Below are 17,423 nucleotides of genomic sequence, written 5' to 3' on the forward strand. Positions count from 1 at the left end.
GCACTGGTGCGCCTAACTTTTTTTATTTAGGTGCACCAGCACAAAATTTAGGTGCACCCAAATTTTTCATCGCGTCACCTTTAACGCCACAATTTCAAGGTCACCTTTTTAATCACGCTCCATATACATTCATATATATTATGTAAATGATTTTAAACAAGAATAAGGTGTAGGTAAATACTTTTTTTTTATTTGAAGCACAATTATACTGTATATAAAAATAAAAATCTTTAAAAAAAAATGTTTAAAGTGCTTCACTGAGCTGCCAAACTAAAACATTTTAAGCAAAATAAAACCTTTCAAAATAGAAAGTGCTACTGTTTAAAAGTGCTTCCCTGAACTGAGACCTAACATGGGTAGCAGCAGGTTTGTACATGTCCCAGCGGTCCCCATCTCCAACAGTACTGTAGCTCATTCATAACTCTTCTGCTGTAATGACCAGGGTGGGAAATTAGCACCCGCCACCAGCCAATGGCGGGTACTTTTTCAAAGTGGCGGGTGACTTTGCCTTGTATACCAGCCACAGTGGCGGGTGGATTGTAAAACCTTCCTTGTAACGGATTGGACAGCTTTTGTCAAAGAATGCTGTTGCTAAGAAACAATGCACAATGCTTATAGGAGTGGCGTTACGTTACTGCTAATGAATGCCCAACATTTCCGGATTTTGCAGCTTCATAATAAAAACATTCAAATACCAAAATAACGGAGGACTTTTATTGTGAAGAAGTTATAGGAAATGAAACTGTTCACAGCCGGGGCTTTGACCACGCAATATTTCCGTCAACTCCAGACTTTTGTCAAGTAGTTTTCAGCGCTAGTTTGCGACACCATGTAGCTGAGCTGAGGTACAGACGAAACGAAAATTATCGGTTAAAAACATGTGGCGATGGTGGCTGGGTTGGCTCGGTGGGTGGAGCAGGCGCACATATACTGAGAGGTTTGTGCCTCGACGCAGAGGTCCAGGGTTCGAATCGGACCTGTGACCATTTCCTGCATGTCTTCCCCCTCTCTCTCTCATCTAGCTGTCCTATCATATAATAAAGGTGGAAAAGCCCAAAAAATAATCTTAAAAAAAAAACAACAACAAACAAGTGGTGACATATCCCCGGTGTTAAGAGGCCCGCCGCGGAGTCAGCATTAACTATGAATGTACAAACTGTTGAGGGCGAAGTAAAGAAAAAGAGAAGGTAGCCTACTTTTCTGCATTGACAAATCGCTGAAAGCTGCTGCTGTTTTAATCCTGTTGGCTCTCTGCTGCTCAGTTCCACACCCTAACCCACACACCCACCCACACCCACACACACACACGGTGGATGCAGGAGAAAACGGAGATGAGACGTACACGATGACCTAAATTGAGGACAGCTACGGTCAATATTATAAGTGCAATTATAAGTTAAAGTCCAATAAGTACTTTATCAAACCATATGAATGTGTGTCCCAGGCCAGGTTAGGAAATTAACAATGTAAAGATCAACAAGCCACTGACACATATGTTCAAATTTGATTCATTCAATAAATTATTATTTTTTTGTCTTAAACCCACCAGCTGTTTTCATATTATACCAACATTTGCAGCATCCTGAGCCTTTTTGGAAAGGTTACTAGGAAAAAAAATGTTATTCTCCCCAAAATAAGTTTCCTTTTTAGTTTTAAAGAACTATACAAAAAAGCAACTTTCACTGTCTCTCGCAACTTCATTGCAACAAAAATACAAAAGACATCGCAACTTTTATCGCAATTTTTTACAAAAGCTCCCGTAAAATCAGGCATTTTGGGCCGCAACAATCTCAAAAAAAGGCCGCGAAATCCTGGAGGGACTGTTTAATGCTGTGTTACTGAGAGATGAGTCAATATTTTTTTTGTTCATTAAACATGTAGGCCTACAATTACTGTAGAATATGACCAAACTGACCAAACTAAATTTTACCATGGGTCTCGCAGACTTTTTTTCACATCACTTTTTATTTGCCTATATTAATAAAATATGTATTAATAATAAAAAATAATGTATTGAAGCAATTCAAAATATGCTAGTGCACTTTCTATAAATTTGAATTCCGGAAAAAGTGGCAGGTAAAAAATATAAGTGGCTGGTAAAATGGGGCATCCACCAGCCACAGTGGCTAAAAAGTTAATTTCCCACCCTGGTAATGACACTCTGATTAATGTACCCAGACATCAGCAAGCTGCCTATGCAAGGGAGAAGGAAATGTCTGTGTCACCGTCGATCACAAATGACATTATGTGGAATTCCCGATGGCAACAGTTGTCTTTTGTTTTTTTATGTGTCGACTATTACCCCAATAAATTGGGCACATGCAACGTCATTGCTGTACGTTGGGTTCACGTCTAATCCATTTTTCTTCATCAGAATAATTTCCGATCTAAATTTAGTGAATGGCAGCTCTTCTTTTGCGATGTTGTAGGCGACGTTGAATTTTATTATCATCTCTGATTGTTCTGAGGACCTGATAGCTGCTGCCTGCCGCTGAAATGCAGCCGGGAGAGGGGCTACTTTAGTCACACACTTATCGCGGAATGAAGTGCGTTTTATTTTTCAAAATATTGTGCTTTTTCAGCGTTTCGATTCGAAACGTTGTTGATCCGCTTACAAATGCACTGTTCCCTGCCATGCTCTGGCCACATTCTTTACAATAAATGCAGTGCATTACATTCTCTTTCTTATTAAACCTTAACCAGGGAAACTGGTCTAACCAGTCGATTTATTTCATTTTACGAAATGTATATGTTTTTCCCTTTTTTATTTTGAGTCTCTAGCTCAGGCTCGGTAGTCTCTACCTCCGTCTCCGACGAAGGACCAGGAACTGGAAGACTGGTGGCTGAAGTAGCTTCATGTCTGGGCTGTTGTCGGAGCATTGACCGGGGAGAGTGTTTAGGGGAGACAGGCCTACTTTTGTTAAAGAAAAAACTCTCTACGGGTCTATTTCTTTTCACTGTGCGTCGTCTGTTTTCTTGCGTTTATTTTGCTGATGCTGATTGCCGGAACTGATTCTCTGGTGCTCAGGTCACAATTTCAATCACAGCACGGAGCAGTATAGGCCTACAGGAATATCTGGACTAGAGTCCGGATCGGGCCAAATTTTTCTGTCCGAGCGCGGCCCGCGTCCGACAGAGCCGTGACCGAACCCGGCCCGAGCCCGACAGGCATTAAGAAATTTGTGTCCGAGCCCGACACAGTTAAAATCAAATTTTTTTCTCATACTAATAACACATGTACGTTTGTTTGTGTGGAAAGCTTTTATTAAGCAACTATAGGAAGGCATTCGGAAATGTCAACAGATGAGCGCATCAGCACACGGGGCAACAAGCGCACGTTAATAAGCTGTTTAATTTAAAATGTTCAATGTGCTAACCTTTCCTGCTTGCTTCGTTTCTGACCGTGATCAGAAAACCAGGGGAGACTCGTTACCTCCAGGGCCGACGTTATATAACGTTAGGGTTATATCCCGTTTCTGGTGAACAAATTAATGAACTTGGCTTTCAGTCTGGGGTTTATCTCGGACACCGCACACACTGTTGGCTTCAAAACTTAAACTTATTCCACCAACTCTGGTCGCATCTACACGTCTGCTTCCTCTCTCTCTCTCTCTCTTCTGCCCACTTTACACACGCACTGAGCTCTCTTAAAGGAGCCGCAGCACCATTTTACAACAAATGCCTTATCGCGCTGATGTGACCGAGCCCGACCCGAACCCGACCATAATTTCTAAATATCTGTTCAATGAGATAGATGGGGATATATTAAAATCCCAAAAAACGATGAGTACATTGTGGCATGTTAGGGCATTATTTCTAATAAACCTGGAAGTCAGGAGTTAAAGACTCACTTTTGCAAGGTAGGTCTAATGAAGAATGCAACAGCATAAGAAAACACAGTGGTACAGTGATTAGCAGCGTGTCTTACAACAAGAAGGACCCAATCAATTCCTGGCCCTATCACCATCCATATCAGGGCTTTATGCTCTGCCTGTGTCAGTCTGGATTTCCTCTTGGCGTTCACTGTATTCTGACAATCAACATACAAGTCATGTGTGCTGCAGACTATCAAGATATACACTAATATAATATTTCTATTTTCTTACACACCATAAGAGCTAAAACCTTAAGCACATTAAAAACAATCTAGGTAAAATACACTTGACAATTGAGTAGATGTGCTTTTAAAAAAACAGACTGCATTATAGCTCTCCCTTAATGGTTTTCTAAAAAGTGGGGCATCCCAATTAAAGCCATTACATTTCCCCGAAGCATGAATGTGGACTAGCAGACTCTGAGGCATAATTTAATGAAGAGCCTTATTATAAAAACATATATGTCTTGAAACAAGAAAACAAAAATACAATAAAAATTTGCCAGAAGCAAACACATTAATTAGAGTCAGTGCCAGAATGATGACAAATTGTCTGATAGTGCACAACCCCTCAACTAGTTCACGGCATTTGATCAGTGAGTTATATGATTAAATGCAATCTTGAAAATATTTGAATTACCACACCAGAACCCAAATCATTTAACTCCTGTCGTCCGTGCATTTGTCTGATAATGCATGGCAGATGGCAAAGCGAGTCTAAACTCAGTTTCCTAGTCTCAAATGTGTTGTGAAGACAGCCAGCAGTGTACAGAGATGGGATGTGACAAATTGATGTATATAAGACTTCTGGGCACATAACCTGGGGTGCACGCAACTGGTACGCAGGTACGCATGACAAAAATCAGGAATGCGTAATGCCACTTGTGTTACTACGCGCCTTTGTGTACTTGACCGATCTTCTCATCTAACCTTACACATGACATGTTGCTTGTCAACTACTGTCAGGGATGTCCAAAAAGCAACAGACATTAAGCGGCTTCTTTGGCGTTTCGCCAACTACAAAGAAACGCCAACTGGAGCCAGAGCCGAAGAAAAATACTTTTTTCCGAAGATGTGCAGTGGCTTGAAGCTAATGATGAGCGCACTGAAATGTGGTGCAAGATTTGACACTCAAATCCACATCTAGCAGACAAAACAGGTGCGTTTTACAAAGGCTCAAAGAATTTCAACCATCCTTTATTTGACAAACATGAAAAGAGCAAGGAGCACACGAATGTGGCGCAAGCCATTGCTAATAAACAAGCTAGCCGAGAAGAAATGTCCAATCGCCCACTTGCCAGATGGCGAGACAAGCTGAATGAAGAACAGCGGCAAGCTCTGTTTAATATTTTTCTCCTCGCCTTCCATAAAGCTAAACACGCACGTCCCATGTCTTCCTATTCTGAGGATGTTCCTTTACTGAAGCGGCTAGGAGTAAATGTCGGAGGTGCATATCATTCACGTGAAGGGGGCACACATGCAGAGCATCGCTCACACCATCAGCGGGGAGTTACGAGCCAAGTTGCAGCCTGCTGAATTTTGGGGGCTGCTTTTTGATGGATCTGAGGACATCACAAAAACTGAGCAGGAAATCGTTTACATTGTGTCTGTGTCCAGCAACGGAGAGTTTACTTCGGACTTTAAATGGACTGATTGAATTGGGTGCTGACCGAACCGCGCAGGCCATAACAGACAGACTTGTGAGACTTTTCCTGGACACAGGCTTGGATGACTGGACAACAAAGTTGGTCGCTGTGTGCACAGACGGGGCTGCTGTCAACGTAGGTATCTACAACGGCGTTGTGCCAAAACTCCGGCAACGTGCTGCGGTTGGAGACTCCCTTGTGCACATTCTGTGCACCACACACACACACACACACTGGAGAATTGCGCAAAATCAGCTGATCGCAACGTTCCTTACTGTGAGACATTTAATCGCTCTGTGGTCAAGCTGCTGCAGTTTTATTTACAAAAAGGTGGAGCAAAAAAAAACTGCTGCACTGAATAAGCTATGTGAAGAAAATGGGATCTCCTTTGTGAAACTGGGTAAGTTTCATAATATCAGATGGTCTGCATGGAGGCATGAAACACTGTTAAAAATATCACGACTATTGCCAGCCATTAAAATGCAACTGGTTACGAGTGATAAGTGACTTGCAGCATATCTGCACAGAGCGTTTTCAGTGCTTTCTGTCAAACATGCTTGACATTGGCAACATTTTGAAGACCACATCCATTAGGTTACAGAAGGAAAAGCTGACTATTGGAGAATGTAAGGATGAACTCATGGTGGCCATTGGATAGTTCACACTTCTGCTTGATGGTGAAAGCCACAGGACACACACGGTTTCTAATGCTGATGCTGACAGAGACAAGACACACTTACCCAGGGGGTTAATTGAAGAGTTTGAAATCAGATATGACTCCCTCAAGTCATGTGATCATTTCTTAGTATTTGATCCTTCAACATGGCCTCAGGAAATGCAAGACTGCCACAGTTTTGGAAACACAACAGTTTGCAGCATTCTCAAGAAATATGAGGCCACTTTGCAACTTGACAAAGATACCACTGTGACAGAATGGATGCGCTTAAAGCAGGCAGGAAAACTCCTGGGAGCCTCTTTTATGTATGACTTGGTCCAAATAGTAAATACAAGTAACCCAGATGCTTACTCCAACATCAACAAGGTGGTTAAGCTGTCTCTTACACTGCCTTTAAGCAGTGCAGCTTGTGAGAGGGGATTCTCACATCTCAACATAATAAAAACCAAGTACAGATCTCGTCTGTCACATGCTCGTCTCTCAGCCCTGATGCACATTCACCTGTCAAAGCAGACCACAGAGACATTTGACCCAAAGCCTGCTGTTGACCTGTGGATGGAGACAGCTAATCGGAGGCTCAGCCAAGGACAGGGAGGTGCCTCTGCAGCATCTTCATCATCTACCATGCAGGAAGCATAGGACAGTGGTGCCGGCACTGAGGAGGACAGTGAGGAAGACTGCACTTATTAAGACCACGCTACATATGAGGTGAGTACCAGACATCATCTGCTGGTACTCACCTGAGTAACTCACTGAAAAAGGTTATGTGCACCCCTGCACATAACACAACAACTCCTTGAAAAAAATAGTATACATTGAGTAATAAAGAGAATACACTTTAAAATGCACTGCATCACACAGCCTCAGTCAGCTGGAAGAAAACAGACAGAAGTCTTCAAGTCATCAACTGCTCACCAGCTCTTGGTTGCATTACATAGGTCTACTGTAAATGATTGGCTATTAAAAAAAGACAGCATTTTTTTTTTATAAAGAAACTGCCACAATTAGTCAACTAATTGATTAGTTGATCAATAGAAAATTAATCAGCAACACTTTTAGTAATCGATTCAATTGTCATGTAAAAGTCATTTACAGTTGTTAATTTAGTACAAATGTACTAAATTTGTACAAATGTACTAAATTAAGTGGTTTCACCTTTTTTAGTTTTCTATGATGGTAAAGTTATTATCTTTGGCGTTTGGACTGTTGCTTGGACAAAAGAAGCATCAACTTCAGGTGTTTGGCATTTTTCACCATTACCTGACATTTTATCTAACAAACGTTTAAACAAAAACGGTCTAAATACAGTGCTTTTTTAAAATGCCTGTTCGCCCTTGAGGGATCACTTTAATTGTCTCAAGTCCAAGAGATAATAAGGATCATGCTCAGGTGAGAAACACACAACTCTGGATTTAAAAGTGCAATTTGCGCAATAATATTTAACCTTGAACTGATTGCTACTGTCTAATGTGCTGGTCAATCTGTAGAAAGAAAAGCTGGTAGTGGTGGTTCAGAGATAGATTTGCTTTAAAACAGCTAGCACCCTACTTACTGCTAGGCAATCACTTAATATCTTGTGGTGCATGTGCGTTTCACACACCACAATGTACACACTAACATGGATGCTCTGGCCCACATACACAGAATTAGAGTCGACTGCACTGGAATACATCTGGGCAGACCATGATTTCGGGGGGTGTTTGCTTTCATGAACAGGACTGAAGTCCTTCTTCAAGCACTCACCCCAGCTCCACAAAACAATTATTTCAACAACTATTTCATTCGAATAAGTTGTTTGGTCTATAAAATGTCAGAGAATGGTTTAAAAATGTCAGATGTCAAATGTCAAAACCAGTGTTTTCCAAAGCCAATGATGACATCCCAAAAATGTCTTGTTTTATCCACAACTCGGAGATATTCAATTTACTGTCACAGAGGAGTGAAGAAACTAGAAAATATTCACATATTAGAAGCTGGAATCAGAGAATCTTTCCTTCTTTTTTTTTTTTTTTTTTATAAAAAATGACTCAAAGAGATAATCAATTATCAAAATAGTTGGCGATTAATTTAGAGGTTGACAATATTAAATCGATTAATCTTTGCAGCTCTATTTAACACAAACATTATCCATAAAGTACATTTCAAATGTAATCGTATAACAGGAGGCAGCCAGAGATTTTGATCAGTCCGATTAGACCACATAGGGTTCACAGCAGCAGTCTACTGACCATTAGGCACTCCAAATTTGTGATAATTGCGTAGTTTATCCTAGGTAATGAGACAGTGATCGTTCCCTGCATACAGTAAAGGCTGTTGTTTAGCCTAAACATTAGCAATATTTAACCTAGCTCTACTTTATCCCAACAACAATCAGGAGCTGTTAAAGGTCCAATATGTAATACATTTACTGTAATAAATCCAAAAATGACCCCAATGCGTCACCAGATATTAAGGAAACATGATAAGTTGAAATATTATCTTTTCTGACAACAATGCTAACGCCAGTATTTTCTCCTTTGGAAATTTCCGTTCTGTGACGGAATTTCTGTTTGTATTTTGGCCTGTGTGTTGTATCAACTGCCCAGTTTGACAGCCAGGCCGGGTTGCCAGATATACCTGTAAACTACAGCTGTAATGTTAGTACAGCCATGAAAGCAGCAAACAAACAAACAAACAAACAAACAGGATCAACGGAGATAGATTCTACCTGACCTAAAAAAAAAAACGGCATATTTCTAACAGTTGTGTGACCAGAGACGTAACAAAACATACTGGAGATGTATTTGAAAGATGGAGACAGCTTAGAGCCCAAAAGGACACCGAGTTGGCTATTTTCCTCCTGGACAGGTACGCATTAACTTCAGGCTAATTTATCACAGCTACAAGGGACGGGCATTTTATGTAATTTCAACATTTGTGTACTCACATTGAATTATATAGCTAGAATACCCGAGTTGGTTACTCGCAAAAACAATTGAGACACAGCCAGTAAAGTGACCCCGACTTGTCCTGGCTAACGCAGCCATGCTAACCCTGCTAACGCTACCGGAGGACCAGGCACGCAGGCCACGGCTGTTTACAACGTGTAGCCTGTTCAGCGAACGTAGCCGACAACGGTGAGTTATTTTAAGCCAAGAGAGGGGGGCTGTAGATTGGAAAGAGAGGACCGGGAGTTTGCAGTGTGTTTAGCGACTGTTGCCATAATTCTAAGCCAATAAAGTGTGTTCAGTCGGGTGGAGAGGATGGCAAGGTTGTTGTGTTTTTAGCGGTTCCTACCGTAATTCTAAGCCTAGGAAGTGTGTCTGTCGGTTGGGTACAGAACTCCAAGTGCGCACGGGCTTATATGACTATATGTATAGCCAGCATCTAACGTTAGCTACTCCGCTGTGCTGTGAAGTAATGTCTGGTTATGTAAGACAAGCGTTTAGCAACATTGTTGAGGATGCTGTGGCCTCAGCGTGGCAACCTCCGTGAACTTCGAGTCTGGGGAGGAGGGGGCGGGGGAGACGACTCTCTCCAGTATTTAGAATTTGGACTGCAGTAACTATTTTAAACACTAGCTGTCAGTATTACATATTGTACCTTTAAATTCTTACAACTTTTCTTTATGTTGGCATGACACACTAGTTTCAGACAGTGGCGACAGGCTACAACTCCTACTTGCGCCCCAGCTGCTTTCTTGCTTTTCAAAGGTTGATGCACGTGTGTGTGTGTGAGTGAGTGATTGAGAGAGAGAGAGAGAAACACTGAGAAAGGATGATAACAAGTATATTTCAGAGCCAGACAATCAAGGTTGCTACTCAAGTGTAGGGATCGACCGATATGGATTTTTTTGTGCCGATACCGATTTTTTTTTTTTCATCAGCCTTAGCCCATGACTGATACGGGCTGCCGATTTTCTTGAGCCGATATTTGGAGCCGATACTGCTTTTGCTCCCTCAATTTACATCATAAAAATGTAAACCCTGCCACACTGGATTTGTTTTCGGAATCTGCTCTGCCATTTCTTTAAAATTAATAAACAAAAACACAGATCAGTGTCACTTCTGCAATCATCTTACATTCATATCACCCAAATTATGTGTGCAATGTGCATCATATGGATGGGTGCACTGCATATGGTTAACGGTGCAAGGGTAAAAGGCTTTCATCGACATCTACAACACAGCCTTGATGATGCATTGCTTGCTGACATATTATAAGACAGATATAATTAGGTCATCACAAAATTTGTGATGACCTTTGTCAACACATTTAAATAATTTAAGAAAACAATAAACCTGAAAAGTAGCCATTGAAATAAAGTGCTGGATTTGTAATTTAAGACAGCACTCTACTAGTGGGGGAGGGGCAGTGCATGGTCTGACGTGAACTGCAGCGTCTCCAGCAACACAGAGCTGCCTGTGGACGCCTGTCTGTAAATAATGCCAGGAAAAAACTATCGGCAAACGCAGCAGCCACGTATAGGCCGATGCCAATACACATTAAAACACAAATATCGGCCGGCCAATATAATCGGTCCATCGCTACTCAAGTGACAGCTTCCTGTGAGTAAATCCCTACCAATGTGGCATTAATATATACAGTAGCCTATGTGACAAGCCTGAGCTGAAAAACAACAACATTGGCCATAGCTGAGAGACCGCAAGCCGCTCACTAATGGTCCTGAAATACAATTGCCAAGACTACCGGTATATAGAAAATCTTCATCAGCCACTGATGTTTCACCATTTCTCTGTGAGACTGAGCCTATGCACAAAAAGGGAATTAGACAACATGACCTAACTTTTATTGATGGGGATTCCCATTAGAACAGGTATTAGCTGAGCCAAAGTTCACTATGTTAGTCCTATGGCACACTGTGCTCAAAGTTGTCTTTGTGGACGTTACAGTGTTCATATTAATAGAAGGGGTGCTACTGATATGTTGAAACAGTGCGGTATTAAATAGTCTATGTTTACCTGTGTCTTAAGTCAGGTATTGTGCATGACATCTTGAGAAACACCTTGTAGACCACAGATGCCAACACATTTGAAAGTTAGAAGTAGCTAACTTAACCATTGTTTCTTTTTCTTTCAGATCAAGTTCAGTAAACAAGATCATGGCTTATTGGATAATAAATAAGCAGATTGCTCTCACTTTCAAACTATATTCAAATCATTTAAGCCGTTACGCTAACACCTTATTGATACAAACGCAAACACTCACACATCAAACACACAGTTATATGGTTAACGAACATTGGCTAACTTTTGATATTCTACTGACATGCTAACGTTGACGCTAGCTCAAAAAGTAAGAGTAACTTAATAGGCATCTAACGTTACTGGCCTTTGGATAACATTCTCCTAAATCTGAGCCAATGTTCGGTAATCTTATATTCACACCAAGCATATCACATAGGTACAGTAAGTTATAAGGCTAACGATATGTAGCTAGCTATGTCGTAGCCACTAGCACTAGTCTGCAACGAAAGCTAAAGTCAGTTAGCAAGCTAGACAGCTAGCCACAGAAAAAAACAACCGTTTTAATGTTATTTGTTTGAGTTAACGTTACTAGCTTACCGCTAGCGGACTATCCTAACTACCGTCACGATATATATCTATCCAACTAGCTAGCTAGATGGTGATATCCTCACATAATTGAAATAATCAATGTGTTTGTTTAATATTTAGCTGTACAACTTGCAGCAAAGCAGACACGGCTAGTTTAGCAAGCTAACCTTACAAACTTAGCCAAGCTATTATCCAATTGCTGCCAGCTAACGTTAGCCGGACAGCCGGCTTGCTAACGAATTTAACGTTACTTAGCAGCTTTGCTAGTTGTCCGCCATCATAGAGCTAACGTTAGTCAAACAGTTTGGTTAGCTTTTGAAGACAGACTTGTAAAGAATACATTTTGGACATTACGAGAAAGTAGTTCGTAATGGTTTGATTTACATAAGCAGCTGTGTTTACCTTGTCCGTTGTTCCACTCTTTTCCTAGTCGCTGCGTCTCTGCTGTTCTAACGTTACGGTTGTCGGTAAAATGACCAACCGTATAGGCCCCACAGTCTGCTACGGTCCTCTTGCCATCTCTGTGCAGAAACCTCCGAGCAGCAAAACACTCGGGCGACAGGCGCGCCACCCCAAATATTGTTGTGTAATAACACGAGACACAAGAGTTAACCATCTAAGTCAATACATAATGTGTAGTATAATGTTGTTATTGCACAACCTCACTACCCAGACCATTAGATGGACAGTTAGACTACACAATATGTACTTTTCCCGTGCTTATCATCTACAAGTGTAATTTAAATATGCATAATGTGTGTAGTTTTTTACAGTGCATAAACCAAAACATTATCTTATCTAAAGTTACTTGTCAAAGTGAACGCGAGCACATCATTTCTACATGTTATGTGAATTCTAACTTTGTTTTCCAATATTGATATTTCTCGAATTTCTCTTATTTTCATTTATTTATTTATTGTTTATTTAAGATACACCCGACACATTATCTGTGATATAACCTGGGGTCATTGTGTGTTTTGGGTCTTTCAATATCAGACACCCAGCAAAAGCTTGCCACATGTAAACTCTAATTCCCTGAGTAATAAAAAAAAAGGATTTATCGGGTTGGAGGTTTGAAATCCAGAGTTTACAGTGAGGCTTATACATTAGTCTGGCAAATATTGGACCACAATACCAGGCCAGGTTCTTCTGCTTCTGTGTCCTCATTCCAAAAGCACTGACATCTTCTTTTGGCTAAAGCTTGTGTCTATTTAATAAAAAAAAACAGTATGCTATGTGACAGCACAGATGAAGTTTGGATTTGTTCTGACAATCTGTTTATGATTTGATCTTCTAGCTCTATGCCTTTTCCTTACTATAATTACATTCCTTTGAGTGTAAATATATCCATAGATTTCTTCAACCATTTATATAGAAATAGACTCATTGAGGGGCTATATTAGTGATAAGAAACTTACAGTTTTCAATGCTGGACTGTATTACGGTATAATGCTGAAATAGTCATTAGATAGTTGCATGCCTTCTCATTTCTGAAAGTTTGAAGTATGGACACCACTGTAAAGCTACTCAAGATGGGCTTCTCTCATGGTCAAGCCAGGTTGATCACATGATGAATAAGTGTGGCCCTGATCTCATCAGAGATGGCTCTCCTTCTTTCTCTTCTTCCCTCCTCCTCCTCCTCCTTGTTGTCATCCCCTGTCTCTCTCTCCTCCTCCCCTTGCTCTCTGTCTATTGTTGGCATCCATTGTTCAAAACAGATAATCTGACCTTTGACCTATGTATAGGCCTATACTAAAGAAATGATTGGTTAGTGTTCAGTTAAGCATAATGTGTTTGCATGCATATGAGGAGTGTGTGTGTACCCTGGTAAATAAGTGTAGCATTTTGATTGGTTGTGTTTGGAAAAGGAAAAAAGTGTTTTCTATGCAATTGAAAACTGAGTGAAAGGCTGAGAAATAGCTCATGGTTTTGGAGATTTGGTGTGTAGTTTTGCACTTTGAGTGAGAGGTTTCAAAAATTGTATGACCTGAAAATATTTAGTGTGTAAGCAGTTGGAAAAAACACGACAGAGAGTGATTCTTTCAGAAAACACTTTATTTACCTCAGTAGGCTACAAAGTCTACCTATACAAAATATACCTCAAAGATAAGTCATTGTATGCATCTGTTTCAAATCAGTGGTGCAGTATTTGAGTATGTTGCAGGGGACCTCTCAGAATACACGTTCCTTGCCAAGCATTGAAAAAAAAATTAGAAGACTAGATGTTCTCCAGACGTTTCCCAGCCCTCTCCCATGGGCTGTGTTTGACTTCACTATTCAATTCCATTAAAAAGCGATAACGCTTTTCCCATTTGACACAGTCTCTCTATGCTATTTATTGAAGAAAATTGCACATTAACTTGTGCTATCTAGTATTTCATACCTTGTACATATAATGTTGATCTAGGCCTAATTACTTTCAGGAGTTATCACCTCCACTCTTCTGTTCTCCATTCTTCTCCTGTTCTTCTGTGACCAGCATATTCCAAACACCAATGGTCACATCGGCATGATTTGCTCATCAGTAACTTGATCTATCATCACCTTTATTCTAGCACTACCATCAGGCCAAGCTTTAAGTGTGTCCTCTGATGCCTCAACCTTTAAAGGGACAGTTCACCCCAAAACCAAAAATACATATTTTTCCTTTTACCTGTAGTGCTGTTTATCAATCGAGATGTTTTTGGTGTGAGTTGCCCAGCGTTGGAGATATCGGACAATGAGATGTCTGCCTTCTCCCATATATAAGGGAACTAGATGGCACTGAGCTTGTGGAGCTCAAGAGCCAAAAAAAACATTTGAAAAACTCAACAGCAATGTCTCTTACAGAAATAATGACCGGATTACTCAAGATAATCTACAGACATGGTTGTGAGCAGTTTCATGCAGGACAGTTATTATACCTGCATTCTTACTTAATCTGTCTGCACTCATCAAATGCACATGTTTCTTCATGTATTTTTCCATTTGAATGAATGGCACGACGTTGAGATGGGTGCACGTTTAAACTCCCTGATCCTAAAGGGGAAGTTACCTGCAGTGAGCAGATACATAAACATGTCTGGCTGCATTTGGAACCACATTGCCTTCCCATGATTTATTCCCTTCAGTGAGCCCCCTAGTGACAAAATTTGTGACGTACAGGAAGTTAGTCCACCAGTTCATCAGCAAGCAAGGGAACAGGGCCAGGAGTTCAGCTGTGGATGAAAGTGAAACACCCTGACAACATTGTATTGAGATAACAAACTGTCCTTAGTTTGTCCAGATAAATACGCAGATGTGATGACTTGGGTGGCATGCACTAGATTTTAATAGTCAAGTCAAGTCAAGTCAAGTAGAACTGTATTCGTCCTAGAGGATGGATACCCGACGGTGCTGGGCCGGGTTCGGACAGACATTTAGAAATGATGTTCGGGTTCGGGTCGGGCTCGGTCACATCAGCGCGATAAGGCATTGAACATTTTAAATTTAAAACAACTTATTATGTAGGTAGCCAATGGGCCTGTTTCACTTGATGAAAAGGTTCGTTTTTGTGATTAAAATAAATTTAAAATATTATCCTAACATCCGTTTTTGCACCGAGGAGGCCGCCACTGAAGGACCTGTGCCCAAGAAAGCTGCAGTTGACTTTGAGGAGTGGGGAAAAAGTACCTGTGGCAGATGCCACGGACGAAGTCAAGATGTACTCGACTCAAAATCATGCAATGCAGGACGACAGAGATGTTTTGGGCTGGTGGAGAGATCAGCAACTCAACTACCCGAAGCTTAGTGTGCTTGCCCGCGGCATCCTTGCCATTCCAGCCAGCAGCAGTAGCAGTGAGCGTAACTTCAGTGCTGCTGGCAGGACCATAGAGCAGAGGAGGACAGCCTTGAAGCCATCCATCATTGATGCAATCCTTTTTCTGCATAAGAACAAGGATTAGCCTAAACTTTGATGGATGGATTATGTAAATAGATCCCATGTTGCAGTTTAGTAGCCTATACAGTTTTTCGAGGAAAATGGCAAGAGTGATTTTCATTTCAATAAGCTGCTTTTGTATTAATGTTAATTTTACTTTGCTGGGGACACTCTCTCAGCACTCACTTGCTGGGTTGATTTGAATTTCATTAAGAGACCTAGGTCCACAGAACCTCTTGGGTGAATTTTTTGGATTTTGTTCTGTTAGCTCGGGCTATATGATTGGGCCTCTGGTGCGCGCCTGTGTTAACGTGCGCTTGTTGCCATGTGTGCGCTGAACCTCGAGCAACATTACACGCTGAAAATGGCAAGTTTTGAAGAAAATTTGGATCAAGGCAGGCCTGCTTGGTTCGTTCGGGGAATGATTGTAAAGATTTACAAAGATTATGTTTACGGCATTTACTTTCTAACTGGGACATTTTGGGACCAATTGGCAGGATTTGCTATGGACAAAATACACACAGCGATACACTGGTAGAAGCAAATTACGTTTTACCAGGTATCCAGCTTATTTAAATAGCTCACATTACTGTATTTTGTGAACAGTTAACTTCATTTAATATTGTATGTGGCGTTTTCTTCAGCGGTGTGCAAATGTTCCCTCTAAACAAGTTCCTTACCGAGACCATTTTGAAGAGCCACGCTCACTGCATTCGAAGGTTAGTGCCGCCCAAGACGATTGTGATTGGTTTAAAGAAATGCAAACAACCACTGACTGTTTTTTCTCCTATCCAGGAGTCTATGCTCCTGTTGCCAGACCTTCCTCCGCAGCGCTCTGGAGGAAGGTCTGGCAATGCAAGGCTAAAACAGAAATAACAAAAGATCAAGGCAATTAAAAACAACATATAATAAAAATCGAAACATAGAGTACATAAGTAAATAATAATTTAAAAGCAATATTTACAAAGTGTGGTTTGGTGGTCAAGCTGATGTTACCTTTTTCTACTGAAGAGTAGCAGTGACATGGCTGAGGGTATCTGTTGGTTTTGGCTAGTAGGTATTTAAAGCAGGAAACAGAAGGCAAGGTGTGAAACTCTAGGTGCAAACTTCACGATATGGTGGTTTTCAACCTCACTGCCACCAATGCCGTATATCCCAATGTAATAGAAGGAGAAAATCCACAAGCTTTAACTTTGACTTGTTTTTGTTGGCCTTGACCTTGCCACATTGCAGAGTTGAGCCCATGTTGATATTGCATGGGATTTGCTTAATGCATTTTATACCCTTGCTGGAGGGGTGGAAACTGGGGGAGTTAGGAACGATATTAGCCTACTCCCTTTGCTTCACAAAATCCAGAACCAAATTGTTCATGTCTTTAGTCTTGCTGACATTCATGAGAAGGTTGTTGTCCTGACACCAGCATATCCGGTCCTCTACTTCTCTTAGGTAGGCCTTTTTATTGTTGTCTGTGATCAGGCCCACCACAGCTGTGTTGTCATCAAACTTGATGGTGTTGGAGTTAAAAGTGGCTACACAGTCGTGTGTGTACAGGGAGTACAGCAGGGGACTCAAAACACAGCCCTGGGATGCTCCGTGGTTGATGAAGGAAATGTGCTGTTTAATCCCAGAACATTGAGCTTTGTGACGAGCCTGGAGGGAACTATGGTATTAAATGCTGAACTGTAGCCAATGAACAGCAATCTCACATAGCTTCCTTTCTTTTCTAGGTGAGATAGGGTGTGGAGGATGTGTGCTATGGCGTCTTCTGTTGATC

The 17,423-nt window shown here is 41.0% G+C and overlaps 1 protein-coding gene across 3 annotated transcripts in view; it reads right to left on the minus strand.

The window, feature by feature from the left end:
• LOC116055719 (NEDD4-like E3 ubiquitin-protein ligase WWP1) overlaps positions 1–12,419 on the minus strand; it is a 40,238-nt gene extending 27,819 nt beyond the window's left edge. For all 3 annotated transcript variants that reach the window (XM_031307714.2, XM_031307713.2, XM_031307712.2), the window contains exon 1: positions 12,154–12,419. The gene's annotated coding sequence lies outside the window, so the exon portion shown is untranslated. The remainder of the gene's footprint in view (positions 1–12,153) is intronic.
• Positions 12,420–17,423: the final 5,004 nt, after the last annotated feature.

Source organism: Sander lucioperca, chromosome 1 (assembly GCF_008315115.2).
Source record: "Sander lucioperca isolate FBNREF2018 chromosome 1, SLUC_FBN_1.2, whole genome shotgun sequence".
NCBI classification, from domain to species: Eukaryota; Metazoa; Chordata; class Actinopteri; order Perciformes; family Percidae; genus Sander; species Sander lucioperca.